This window comes from Thunnus thynnus, chromosome 1 (assembly GCF_963924715.1).
Source record: "Thunnus thynnus chromosome 1, fThuThy2.1, whole genome shotgun sequence".
Lineage (NCBI taxonomy): Eukaryota > Metazoa > Chordata > Actinopteri > Scombriformes > Scombridae > Thunnus > Thunnus thynnus.
The window spans coordinates 36921626-36933969 of record NC_089517.1 but is presented as its reverse complement, the minus strand read 5'-3'; the positions used below and the strand labels follow the sequence as shown (position 1 = coordinate 36933969).

Here is a 12344-nt window from a genome sequence, read left to right as displayed (position 1 = left end):
TTGTGATAGAGGTTTCATTTTAGTGGTTAAGCGCTGAATGCTTTCTCTCTCTGTAACCCCTCCTCATGAAAATGTGACTCCAACCAGTCTCCAACCAGAACAGTATGCCTACATGTTGATTCACACCCTCTTCCTTGCACACAGTAGTGTGAACAATCAAATTTCGCTTTTCTTTCTTTGAAAGCAAAGGAGCAAAGAAGAACAATAGCTGTTTTATGTACAGCTGATCTTGGCTCTTCAGTTGAGTGGCAGAAACAAAGGAACAGAGGGATATATTTCAGTTGTGAGGAAGGTATATACAGATGGTATATGACCCCCAATAAGTTATCATTGTGAACCCAAACAAGTACAGACGGTATCATAAATTCGTTTTTAAAATGTTCTTAGGGTTCTGTTATCAGTGGAATGCTGTCATTACGTAGTAGGCTATATAAAAGTACACCTATTGCATATGCTTATCAATAAACATTACCATTAGCAAATATTTAGTGAAATACATTTTTCCATTTTGGTTCCATGTTGTAATGCACACAGATTGGTGTAGTTTTACACAATAGTCATGCACTAATGCACCTTTAACAAGAGCAGTCATCAATATGCAAGCACACAATCATGTTTGCATTGTGTTTCACAGAACAGTACAGTAAAACACAGTAGCTGCAGACATATGCCCTTTGAAGCTGTTCTAGGCTGACTGTTGCGGCCACAACTGCCACCAAAAAAAACAGTATGTGATGAACCAGAAATGTGGGCGGCATGGAGGCTCAGAGGCTAGCACCATTGCCCTGGTGCACTTTGTATGGATGGTTTGTGTGGGTTTCCTCCAGGTGCTCTGATGTTCTTCCACAGTCCAAAGACATTCATCTCAGGTCAACTTGAAATTCTGAATTGTCTATAGTTGTGAGTGAGTGTTAGTAGCAAGAAAAAGTCTAAAGCAGAAGAAGATACAGTGCCCCGAATGACCATTAGATATCTCCAAAACGATCTTCTGACAGCATGAGGTCAGCTAAAAAAAACAGTCCTAACCTCTCTTTCAAAATACAAATTTATTGTTACATTATCTTTTTATTAGCTTGGTAACATTTTTCTTACATCAAGGAAATATTGACAGAAGTATGCGTTGAGGTGTGCCAGTCACAGTCAGCTGGTGGTTGCCACATGACATGCTTATCTCACCTCTGTTAAGTTTGGGTGTTCGAATTTGCTATAAATGATGGATGAATTGCCAAAAAAATCACACAGGTTGACCAAACCAACCACCAATAACTAAACCAAATGTCTTCTCCTATGTGTTGGTGGAGGAGACAGTGGAGAAGTTCAGTTAGTGAGTCCAATCAGTCATTGGTGCATACAGGATTGGTCGCTTTTGTGATGTCTCTTTGAACTGCCCACACCACACTGGAGTTTAGGTTGGGCAGACTGAGTGAATCTTTCATTTCTTTCTTTTTTGGGAATGTAAGAAAAGTAAAAACGAACACAACACAATGAAATTCAGAAGAATCAGGTTCATATTAGTTATTCATTCTTGAGGTCTCCAGTTTGTCTCCCACTGGCCACTCCGCTAGTCCTCACAGGCTTCTTGAACAACATCTGACCAATAAGGATGCATATCCCATGCCACAGGACCCGCCTACACATGAGCAGGACCAGTAGCACCACCACCAGAATCCCAGAGAACATGGTTCAACCTGAAACATATAGAGATCAATACAGATATAAATCCTGATGCTTGTGCTTCAACACAAAGGTACCAATTAAATCACTGCTTTTACACTGATTCCACACTGGATAGAGGTCTCAGTAAGCTTCAAGCGAACAAGGTTGAATGACGTGTCCTCCAACTCAGTCTAAAGGTAAAGCTGTTTGTTTGTTATTCCGAATGGCAGCAATCAAAGGCAGGGTGAAACCCTGCCGTCATAGTTTCTTCCTGGCTACATCTCACTGCCTCCCCTATCATCCTTCATGAACTTTTTGTCTTTTGTGAGTTTTGTCTTGTCTCTTTGCAATAAATCAGACGCATCACCATAATGGCATGAACTTTTGGACAACGATTAAAAGTGGGTTGCAGATGCTGTCAGACAAGATCGGACAAGCAATTTGTTTGAAGCACACTAAGGCCTTTATCCTTCTATTGGACTGCACTCATGCTTTCAGACTTCCATATAGATGGACTAGAGACAGTTGTTCAATGGTATATATTGCTTTGAACTTTGACCCACAGTATGCAGAAGAAAATGACTAAATATCTTTCTCAACAAGTACTGTTTTGTATCTGAAATCCTGCTCAAGAGGAAGACATTAAGAGAAACTCAAGCATTACCCAATGAAATGTACACAGTAGCTTAGAAAAACCATGTGGACACCGCCTGGGACTGGGTCTTTCATGGTTTGGGTTAGGCCCCTTAATTCTCATGAGGGGAAATCTAAGGCTATACAGCATACAATCATATTTTAGACAGTGGTGTGCTTCCCTCTTTGTGGAAACAGCTTGTGTGTTTGACCCTTTCTTGTTTCTATATGACAGCAACCCTGCGCACAAAGCCAGCTCCATGAAGAAATGTTTTTCCCAGTTTGGTGTGGAAAAACTTGACTGGCCTGCTCAGAGCCCTGACCTCAACCCCAACCAACACGTTTGGGATGAAGTTCTTATTGCCTAACATCAGTGTTGGACCTGTTATGGCTAAATGGGAGCAAATCCCTGCAGCCAGGTTCCAAAATCTGTTGGAAAGAAGAAGAATGAGATGTTCAACAATCAAAAATGGGTATAATAATCGGGTATCCACATACTTTTGTATGTACTATCCCATTCAATGCTAAAACAACTTGAAGATATAGAATTTAACATCAGTGTGTACTTCTAAATAAAAACATTCGAAATAAAAATAACATGGAAGTGAAAGAGAAATAAACCAAAAGCTATTCAGTTACAGTAACAGCAGAAAAAGTAACTCGTTACTTCCTCCCTTGTGTGTGTGTGTGTGTGTGTGTGTGCGTGCATGTGTGTGTGTCCTCTTCAGTCTGATAACAATGATAGCTCTGTGGAGGGCCGCTCCACTACAACCCTTGATAGAGAGATACAGCAAGAGAGGGAGCAGGGTAGAGAGAGCATGGAAAAAAAGAGGTCTGATTTGTGGAGTGTGCCTCAAACCCTCCTGTGGGTGCCCCTTCTCCTCTGGGTGCCCCCCTCTCCTGTGGGTGCCCCCCTCTCCCCTCTCCTCTCTCTCTCTCTCTCTCCTCTCATTCCTTTCTTCTCAGCCACTCTGATGTAATCCAAAGGCCTCCGCAGGAGCAGCTGCACAGCGAACCAGCCTTCCCTCCTTCCCTCTCCCTTTCTCTAAATCTCTTTCTCTCTTTTCTTTGCACTTCCAGAGGCATGCAAGGCGAGGCGAGGCGAGGGAGAGGAGGGCGCTCAGACACAATTGGGGTCTTTTTCTGCCCTGAAAAAAAGGGGGCTATCGCCTCACATCTCCTTCTGTCGCCCCTCTACTGTACTATACTGCAGGCGGGTGGGTGGGTGTGCGGGTGCAGTGGCACAGTGTCTTGGTGTGCTGAAAGGGCAGCATAAAGAGACAACTGCACATAAATACTGGAGCCAGACAGCAAATTTAGCTGCAGACAAACAGTGGTGGCTTTACACAACACGTGAGCAGGGATGTACTAGAGGCTAAACCCAACTAAAACTGAGTTTAGCCACATTTACAGCAATGAAGGTTACCTACACACATCCCACATTCAACGTATACATCAAGGACATCAGTCAAACTCCAAACTACAGCCAGTCTACTAAACATGTCCATACTGACAATGTATTGGACAGTGATGCTGTTTAGCAAGTTGGTAGAATCCAGAAAATTTCAGGATTTTGGTTGATCCTTGCTCTCCCTTATGTTTGTAACAGGACCAAAAGTCTAGAGCTCTGCTAGCAGCCCCTAGAGGCTGCAATGTTAATTACACTCCACATTACTAAAGCGTGTGGAATCAATAGTAATACTGACAATTTAGTAATTCCGTGAGCATTACTATTAGTAGGGTTGTAAATGTACAGTTTGTCCTCATTGTGGTTCTGAATGAAGGAATAGTCATGAGGTCATTAAAACATATTGGTTTACTCCTCTTGGAACATGATTCTACCCATGGCTATCTGCCAACTATATGAAATGTCCTGTGGGTGGTACTGGGTGCAAAGCTGAAGAGGTTCATCTTCTGAGGAGAATGAATATGTTAAATACATTTCAAGCAAATCCAAGGGTTTTAATATTTCTTACGTATTTGTCCAAGTGGAGATTTTGGCCTGATGATAGCACTAGAAGAAAAATCAAGGGGCCACGGAAGTCAGAATTCATTCTCTGGGGACCTTGGACTGTTAATATCAACAGCAAATTTCATAGAAATCTGTTTTCAAGGCACCTTTAACCTTGGACCAAAGTGTCAATCAACGGGAAATACTGTCCTGATGGTGGTGCTAGAGAGAAAGTCAGAAGGATGATAAAATCATCAGAAATCATACATACAAGTTGCAGTCTGGCCAGTAGTTGTTGAGATACAGTATCAAAGTATGATGGACAGAGACAATGTCTGATTGACCGACATCAATGAAACTTACAAAGACCAGACACCCCATACAAAACATTATTTCCACCAACATACGCAGATTCATAAAGAGTTTGCCTTGCTAATTTATAAAGCAATCCATGTGGAAAGGGGAAAAATATGGATGAAAAAGGCTTCATTTGTATGAGATGGTGGATGTAGAGGTGGGGGCAACCAACAGGGATTGTAAACTGAAGTTGGACTCTAAAAGTGGATTAAATAAAGCTACTCGTTCAGTCACAGCACATCCAATAGTTTGACATTCGCTTGGTTTGTCCAGTTTTTTTTATTATTATTATTATTGCTCCCACTCTCATACGTGATTCCAGGTGTAAATATCAAACATGTTTAAAATAATTGTAATGAGAATGGATCAGAGGACAAACTCCTCTTAGTGTACTTGAGGAGATATTACACTCAGGGAGAACAGGCATTTTAAACGTGAGCAGACTCAGCTGGTGTTTGGGCAAAGAGTTTCAATATTCATCAGTTTTTCTTTGATATTGACACATCAGCTGTTGACCTATCAGTAATGTTAGGCTATACTAATCTGGTGAAAATATTTCAGAGGAGCCTGTAGGATCTTTCCTAAGGAAGATCATATGGAAGACTACTCAAATGCTTCTCAAATATGTTTATAAGGTATATATTTTAATAATTCAGTCACTTTAAAAATATCATTTTGAACTAGTAAGATCTCAAAAGGGTACTTAACATCATCATAATAATTATTCAAAGGTATGTAGATTATAAGATGAAAAAGTTAATTAAAGATGTACTTCACCTTCTATGACGAGGTTATATTGAAGCCCAAAAAATCAAAGCGGTGCGATCAACCTTATATCAACTCCAGCACAAACGTAGCAGAGAGTAAAACTTCTCTAACATCAGGCTGCTACTTCACACACTGGGGTGTGGGGGGGGGGGGGGATCATGTCCTTGGTTTGACTTCTCTGATAAAGTGTGTGTCAACAGACTGCTGTGGCTTTAACTTTCAAGGTGCTGATACGGATACTCAACTAACAGACTGTGAAAGTACCTGGCATTTTTCACCAGAAGGCCAGAATTTTCAAAAAACTGAACCATTGAAAAAGGAAATTCAGGTACAGATACTGAAGCACAAATGATGGACAGCTCCTTCTCTGTACTGATTCCTGAATATCGACATGATCTGCAACAGTTTAACTTTAATGAATGTCCATTTCCCTAAATGATTGAAATAACACAATTAAGATTTAAATTATAGTCATGTCATCAAAGAATATATAGTCACAGTTCAGACAACCCCTTGTCCACAAGAAATGACGTTTGGACTGTTTGGAATGAGTAAAAGTAAAACTGTACAGATAATATAAGCACCATCACTCGACCTGCACCGAGTATCTGTTAACAGTGTTGGTTCAACGCGGGTTGAACATGCATTCAGTTGGTCTGCATCATATTCTCTGTATGAGTGTATAAGTGAAATGTTCATCCATCTCCTTCACCTTCCGCAGCCTCGAAAGACAACAGACATATTTAAAGCCACATTAATTGATCATTTGGGGGCAGCCAAAGAAGGTTTAAACACAGTAATGACATAGTGCTGGCATAAAATGAACGAACGCATCCAAAGTGTCAATTCATTTGTGGGTTTGACATGTATCGGGTCTGTACTGGTACATACTTGTCCTTCGGGAATTACCGTAGCTGTATAAGCTCGCCTTGCTGCTGTGCTGAGACCAATTATGCTCATCTGCTGCCTGTGTCTTATGCTGAAGAATATCGAACACCACTCAGGGCTCGAGGGCTCGCCAGATTCGTTCATGTACTAGTCAGACACAGTTTGTTAGCCTGTTAGCTTGTTAGCCTGTAGACAGGCTCTACTTGTTAGCCTGTTAGCTTGTTAGCCTGTGGATACTTGGCTGCTTGCGGAATTCTCTCTCTTCTCTCTGCTGCAGTTTGGTTGATACGATAGTTAGACTACTTTAGTGTCTATTAATAATTGTTTAGCATTTTGATGGAAATGTCTTTATTTTCCTCCAGGGCGTTTCTTATTTTGTCATGATACAAATACGAATCGATATTTTTCTGTATTTACTGTAAATATCAACACAATTATCACTCTAAGCAAATAAAAAAAACAAATTGATTTAATAAAATATCAGCTGTATTTGGCATACAGCCTAATATTTTGGGAGGATAGTGAAGCATGAATGTATTTACTACCACTTGATACACACACGTCTCTAGTTGGAGTGTCCTGCATTATAGAGGCCTGAGAGGTATGCAAAACCCAGTACTGGAAAACTCGAAATACTCACAGGGCTGCCAACTTTCACGCATTGACCATGAGACTCATGCAATTGACACATTTCACATACTCTTACACCACACGTGCATTTTCTCACGCAGTGAAAAACAAATTCATGATTGTTAATGTTGCAGCATGAAAAGAGGATACTGACTACATTTACATACACAAAATATTCCATTGTGGCCCTTATTCCGAAAAAGACAATATTCCTACTAACCTGTTCACATGGCTAATGAAAATGAATATTCTACTAATATTCCCATTTACATGCAGAGGGTTCTCAGGGTTTCCCTCTGCTCCAGTGGGAACAGGAATCACGAGATCTCCGCAGGCAGTGAAGTAAACCAGCGAGGTGAAAAACATTAGTGAGCTGCTGTGCTGTATAATATTCCACACTAGTGGAAACATAGTCATTGACAGCGCACAGACAGACAAGACAGAGCAGCACCATGCAGCAGCAGCACCATGCAACAGCCATCGGGGGAAAGCGAGAAATATACACAAATCTATTATATTGTAATGTATTCCCATGCATGCTGCTCAGAGTAATCGCAGTCAGCGGCTCTTCTGGCAGCAGCACAGCATCTCTCTCCTCTCCTCTTACTCCGCTGGAAGGAGTGAAAGTGAATTACTATGGTTATGGGGATGCTATGTGTCTCTGTTGCTCTGAAACTTTCTCACAATTCCCAATAATACATTTTTAGGTTAGTATGCCGATGCGAAATCATGAATCTACGTACACAAATCCTGAAATCTAGTAATATACCATAATTTGACATTTTACGCCAAATAAGAGACGCTGCTTCACCACAACTGGCTCAAATCAGTGCATTCAGTGCACCAGGTTAGCTAAGGCTGTTTCTAAGGTAGTGCAGGGTTGGACGTGATGAAAAACATTTTATTTTTTTATTTTTTAACAATTATATGCTGTTCTTGGTGCATTCTTGGTTTTCACAGCACCCTAATCTAGACTAGTGCAGGTGGCTGTTTCTTGACTTAACCCAAGAGGTTAGGTGGTGTAGAAATGCACGACATTTGTTTTAAATTACAATTTTTTTGAGGGGACACACACACACCCCCAGACCTCCCCGCCAATTATGTATCTTTCCAAGTTTGCTCCCCCATTTTAAAACATAACCAGGTGCCAATGCATAGACATGTTTACTTCTATTTGGATAGACCTGAAAGACTAAAGTGGGGAATATCAGATGAGCTTTTTGGGGAGCGATTTGGTGAGGAACATAGATCTTTCTCATCCTATATTTTGAAATTAAGTGTATACAAAAATGCCACACAATAAACACATATTAGCACTCTGAGCTGAAATCAAAAGTTGGTAGCTCTGTACTCAATACAACAACACAAACACTTCCCAGCACTACACTGACATGAAAAGTGAACTTTTACTTTAAAACCTCAAATACCCCAGCTTTTTATAATACTTAATAAACTTGTATTGGCAAAACATTGCTTATTTACACATCCAACAGATATGAAGCAACATTAGAATGAATTTTGAGTCAAGTTTTTGGCAAACTGGCAAGTCCAATATTCACTCTCTTCTAGCTCTGTTTTGGTCTCCACCAACTCCTGACAAAAATATCTGTCTCTTTAGCTGCTAAGTGCCCTACTATGTTCACCAGCTAGTCACTAACTTTGTTGTTTGGTGCTGAGCAGGTAGTGTACAGTTGCATTTGCTGTGAACGGCTGTCTGCTGGAAATGAAGTTGTTGAGAGCGGAGACTGAATCAAAACAGTGAAGTTGTGGAACGTAAAACCAAAACACAACTGATTGGCGTTAAAATGCTCTGAATGTATGCAGATCCAAGGGGAACTGAAGAGTTTGTGAAAATTCTCTGTGGGTTCGAAACTATAAGTGTAGTTTTACAGCGCATAATTTTTTACATTAGCACCCCCAGGTAAAAAAGATGCTACAGCTGACAGCAATGCTTCAATGAGATGAATGGGCAGAAAGTAGCACAAAGACTGCACACCCGAGTTCTATCAGATTTCTTCAAACAAAAAACAGATGTCAGAATAATTTAAAAGATGTTTGAACCATTTTAATTGTAGACATATGGGCTTTATAATAAAAATCTGATACAAAAAGTGTGTATGTGAGTTTCAGTCTATTTATCCGACCTGTAACATTATCAAACTACACAGAACAGACGAGATTCCCGCAACTGCATTCCCTCCTTAATCTCAGTTCACAATCTGAGAAGCACAGTTTATCCCAACATCCCTCTGACCTGCCTGACCCCTGCTCCAACTGAAGGAAACCACCAGCAGCGGAAACCACTTACCTGTGTGTGTGTGTGTGTGTGTGTGTGTGTGTGTGTCTGTGTGTATGTGTGTTTCCATGTTTCAGTTAAAGGGGCCACTGGTGTTTATTTATGCCTGTCTAGGTGTCATGCTTCTAACTGAACATTGTACTTCCCAGTCACCAGGTTAGAGGGACCGCAGAGGTCACATATGGTGTGTCCTAGAGGCACATATGCAGTGTGTGTGTGTGTGTGTGCGTGCGTGTGTTTGCGTGTGTGTGGGTTAGGGTCAATCAGCCGTGTGTTTGTTGATTCTTTCAGAGAAAGGTGAACCAGCTACTGCTTCTGGGAATTATCCTTAGTGTTGACTATGTTTGAGGCTTGTTTTACCTCTGTGCTTTGCGGTTTAACTGCAGTTACCCGTGTCAACTATTTATTCATTTCCCATCATCAAGGTTTCCTTTGAAGCAGTGTCAGGCATGACTCATAAAATCCTAACCTAAAGGTGGTTACAGACCATGTTATCAAACTGCTACAACTTTTTGACTTGAGTTCAAGTTTCTACAAACTCTGTTTTTAAAACAGAAGAAATCAAACTTTTAAAATGTGAAATGTTGTCTAAACACAAGCAGTCATACTAGAAAATAGCCCCAAGAGTCTTAAATAAGTAAAATTTGAATCTAAATCTGCAACTACCTGATCAAACAATATGTAAACAAGATTACAAGTCTGACATTCAAAGTTGGCTTTCTGTACTTGCATTTTTTTGATCCTTGTGCTACAGACACTTTTCAGTCACTACATAAAAAGTATATAAACTAAGAGCGATTTATAGCTAACTTAGATTTTAGTTTGATTAGGATTGAGGTGAGCACACACCTTCCGAGTGTTTTGGAATGACTGAATGAATGAATATAGCATTAGTCATGATGTACAACATGTTCAAGCTGCCATCTCTAGACTCACTCACTCTCCTCAGACTGTTAACAACAAAACAAAAGATGGAATTCATTTTGTTTGCAATCCCTTTTCACTTTTTGGTTTTCTTTTTGTTTCCATCCTGCAATTTCAATATAATTGGAGGCTAGTGTTCATTTTATGTGTGGTAATTGCTGCTGGAAATATTGAAGACTAATACAATATTATTTTTAAAATTGAAATCACGTATGCTTTTCCTTGTCACTAAATTGCCAATAATATTAATACAAAAGCTGTGTCTTAATTCTTTACACCTTATTCTAATGGTATGGAAAGTACAGTATGTGCAATGATCAAATTTACCTAGTGAAAAGCTGTTAGTGTACATTCAGCATGTAAAAAATGTGTTTTTCTTGTACCATCAGTTGGAAGTTTGAGCTTCACTGTGCAGAATGATAGATGTGCTGAGTTTGTTTTCATTTTCATCTGCTGAAGGGGGAATGTTTAACTGTGCTCTCCTTGATCTGGGTTTAAGGCATGTACCTATGAGCATGATCTCTGACATCAGTTTAGTTCTGAGCACCTGTGGCAGACTGTGAAGGCCTTACTCATCAATTTGGCTCCAAACTAGTTGTGAAAACCTACAGGAGATTTTGGGGCAACATGTGTAGACAGTGCTCTCTTATAACTGAGGAAATATCATTCACAAGAACACTGTTTGTCCTTCCAGTAGCAGTTCCACACACTTCTATGGCAATCTATGGCTACATTCACATTACATGCTGAAGTGGCCCAAATCTAGTTTTTTTTCTCTCCGAGTGACTCAGATCAGATTTTGTCATGGCTTTGAAAACAATCCAAAACAGATTTTTCATCAGATCAGATATGGGGCTTTGTCCTGGATCTGACTCATATCAAACTGAAAGGAACGTATTGTAACAGGACGTTAGCACAATCATGTCATCCATATTGTTTATGATTTGACTGTCACACAAATGATGTTATTGTTGTTATTCTTGTACGAATGCACATTTCAGTCAAAACTTCAGTTCGACTCACAGTTCACCTGGAACATCTAAGGCCTCTTCTTAAGACTTTTAATGCAGAGGTTAAATATTTTAGATCTGCTTTGTTACTCTAATTGAAAACAATCAGTCCAAACCAAGAATGTTGTTCAGCATTGTGACCAGTGTCATTTATCCTCCCCTGGGCCAGATACTAGAAGCCACTCCTGAGAAATGCAACAAATTTCTTTCCTTCTTTCCCAAGAAGGTCTCAATTATTAGAAATTGCATTTCTCCCCCGATACATCAATAATGGTTGAGAAGCCCTGTGCAGTTTCTCTCTGCTCATTTAATCCAATTTCTCCATCCTGTATAACTGATATGACAATGAGAATGAATCCCTCAACTTGTCCTTTACATATTCTTCCTGTAAAATTTCTGAAGGACATCTTTACTAGTTTCCCCCTCTATTCTACAAATATTAAACTGCTCTCTGTTGACAAGTTCTGTTCCTGAATTTTTTAAAACTGCTCTTATTCAACCACTTATAAAAAAGCCGTCTCTTGATCCTTCTAACCTTAACAATTTTAGGCCTATTTCTAAGCTCCTGTTTTTAGCTAAGGTTATAGAAAAGATTGTAGCAGATCAACTGCTTGCTTTTATTCATGAAAATAGTATTTTTGAGAAATTTCATTCTGGTTTTAGAAAAAACATAGTACAGAAACTCAAAGTCATTAATGACTTATTGTTGTCAGCTGATGCTGGCCATAAATCCATTCTTGTTCTCCTCGACCTAAGCACAGCATTCGATACTATTGACCATGATATTCTCTTGGACCGTCTTGAAAACTTGGTTGGTATCAGTGGTCTTACCTAAAAGACAGATGCTTCTGCATTGGTATCTCTGATTCTAGGTCAGCTACAACGGGTTTTCACTGCGGGGTGCCCTAAGACTCGGTGCTGGGTCCAATCCTCTTTTCTATTTATGTGCTCCCTCTAGGCTACCTCATACATAGACATAATATCAGTTTCCATTCTTATGCAGACGATACTCAGATCTATCTAGACTGTGACCCTGAAAACAACAATCAGAACAAATACAACCTGCTAAATTGTCTGAATGACATCCACACGTGGATGTCACAAAATTTTCTGCAGATAAACACTGATAGGACAGAGATATTAATCATGGGTCATGATAGTGCAAACAACCCAATTTCGAACATTCTTGATGCACTATCCCATTCAATAACTCCAGAAACACCAGAAACCC

At 39.9% G+C, this 12344-nt stretch overlaps 1 long non-coding RNA gene across 1 annotated transcript; it reads right to left on the bottom strand.

Annotated features, from left to right (window-relative positions):
• Positions 1-1027: 1027 nt before the first annotated feature.
• On the bottom strand, positions 1028-6168 carry LOC137189629 (uncharacterized). Its single transcript, XR_010929690.1, has 2 exons — positions 5375-6168; positions 1028-1688 (listed from the first exon to the last, which is right to left on the bottom strand). It is a non-coding gene; the product is annotated as an uncharacterized lncRNA (long non-coding RNA).
• Between the last annotated feature and the right edge of the window lie 6176 nt (positions 6169-12344).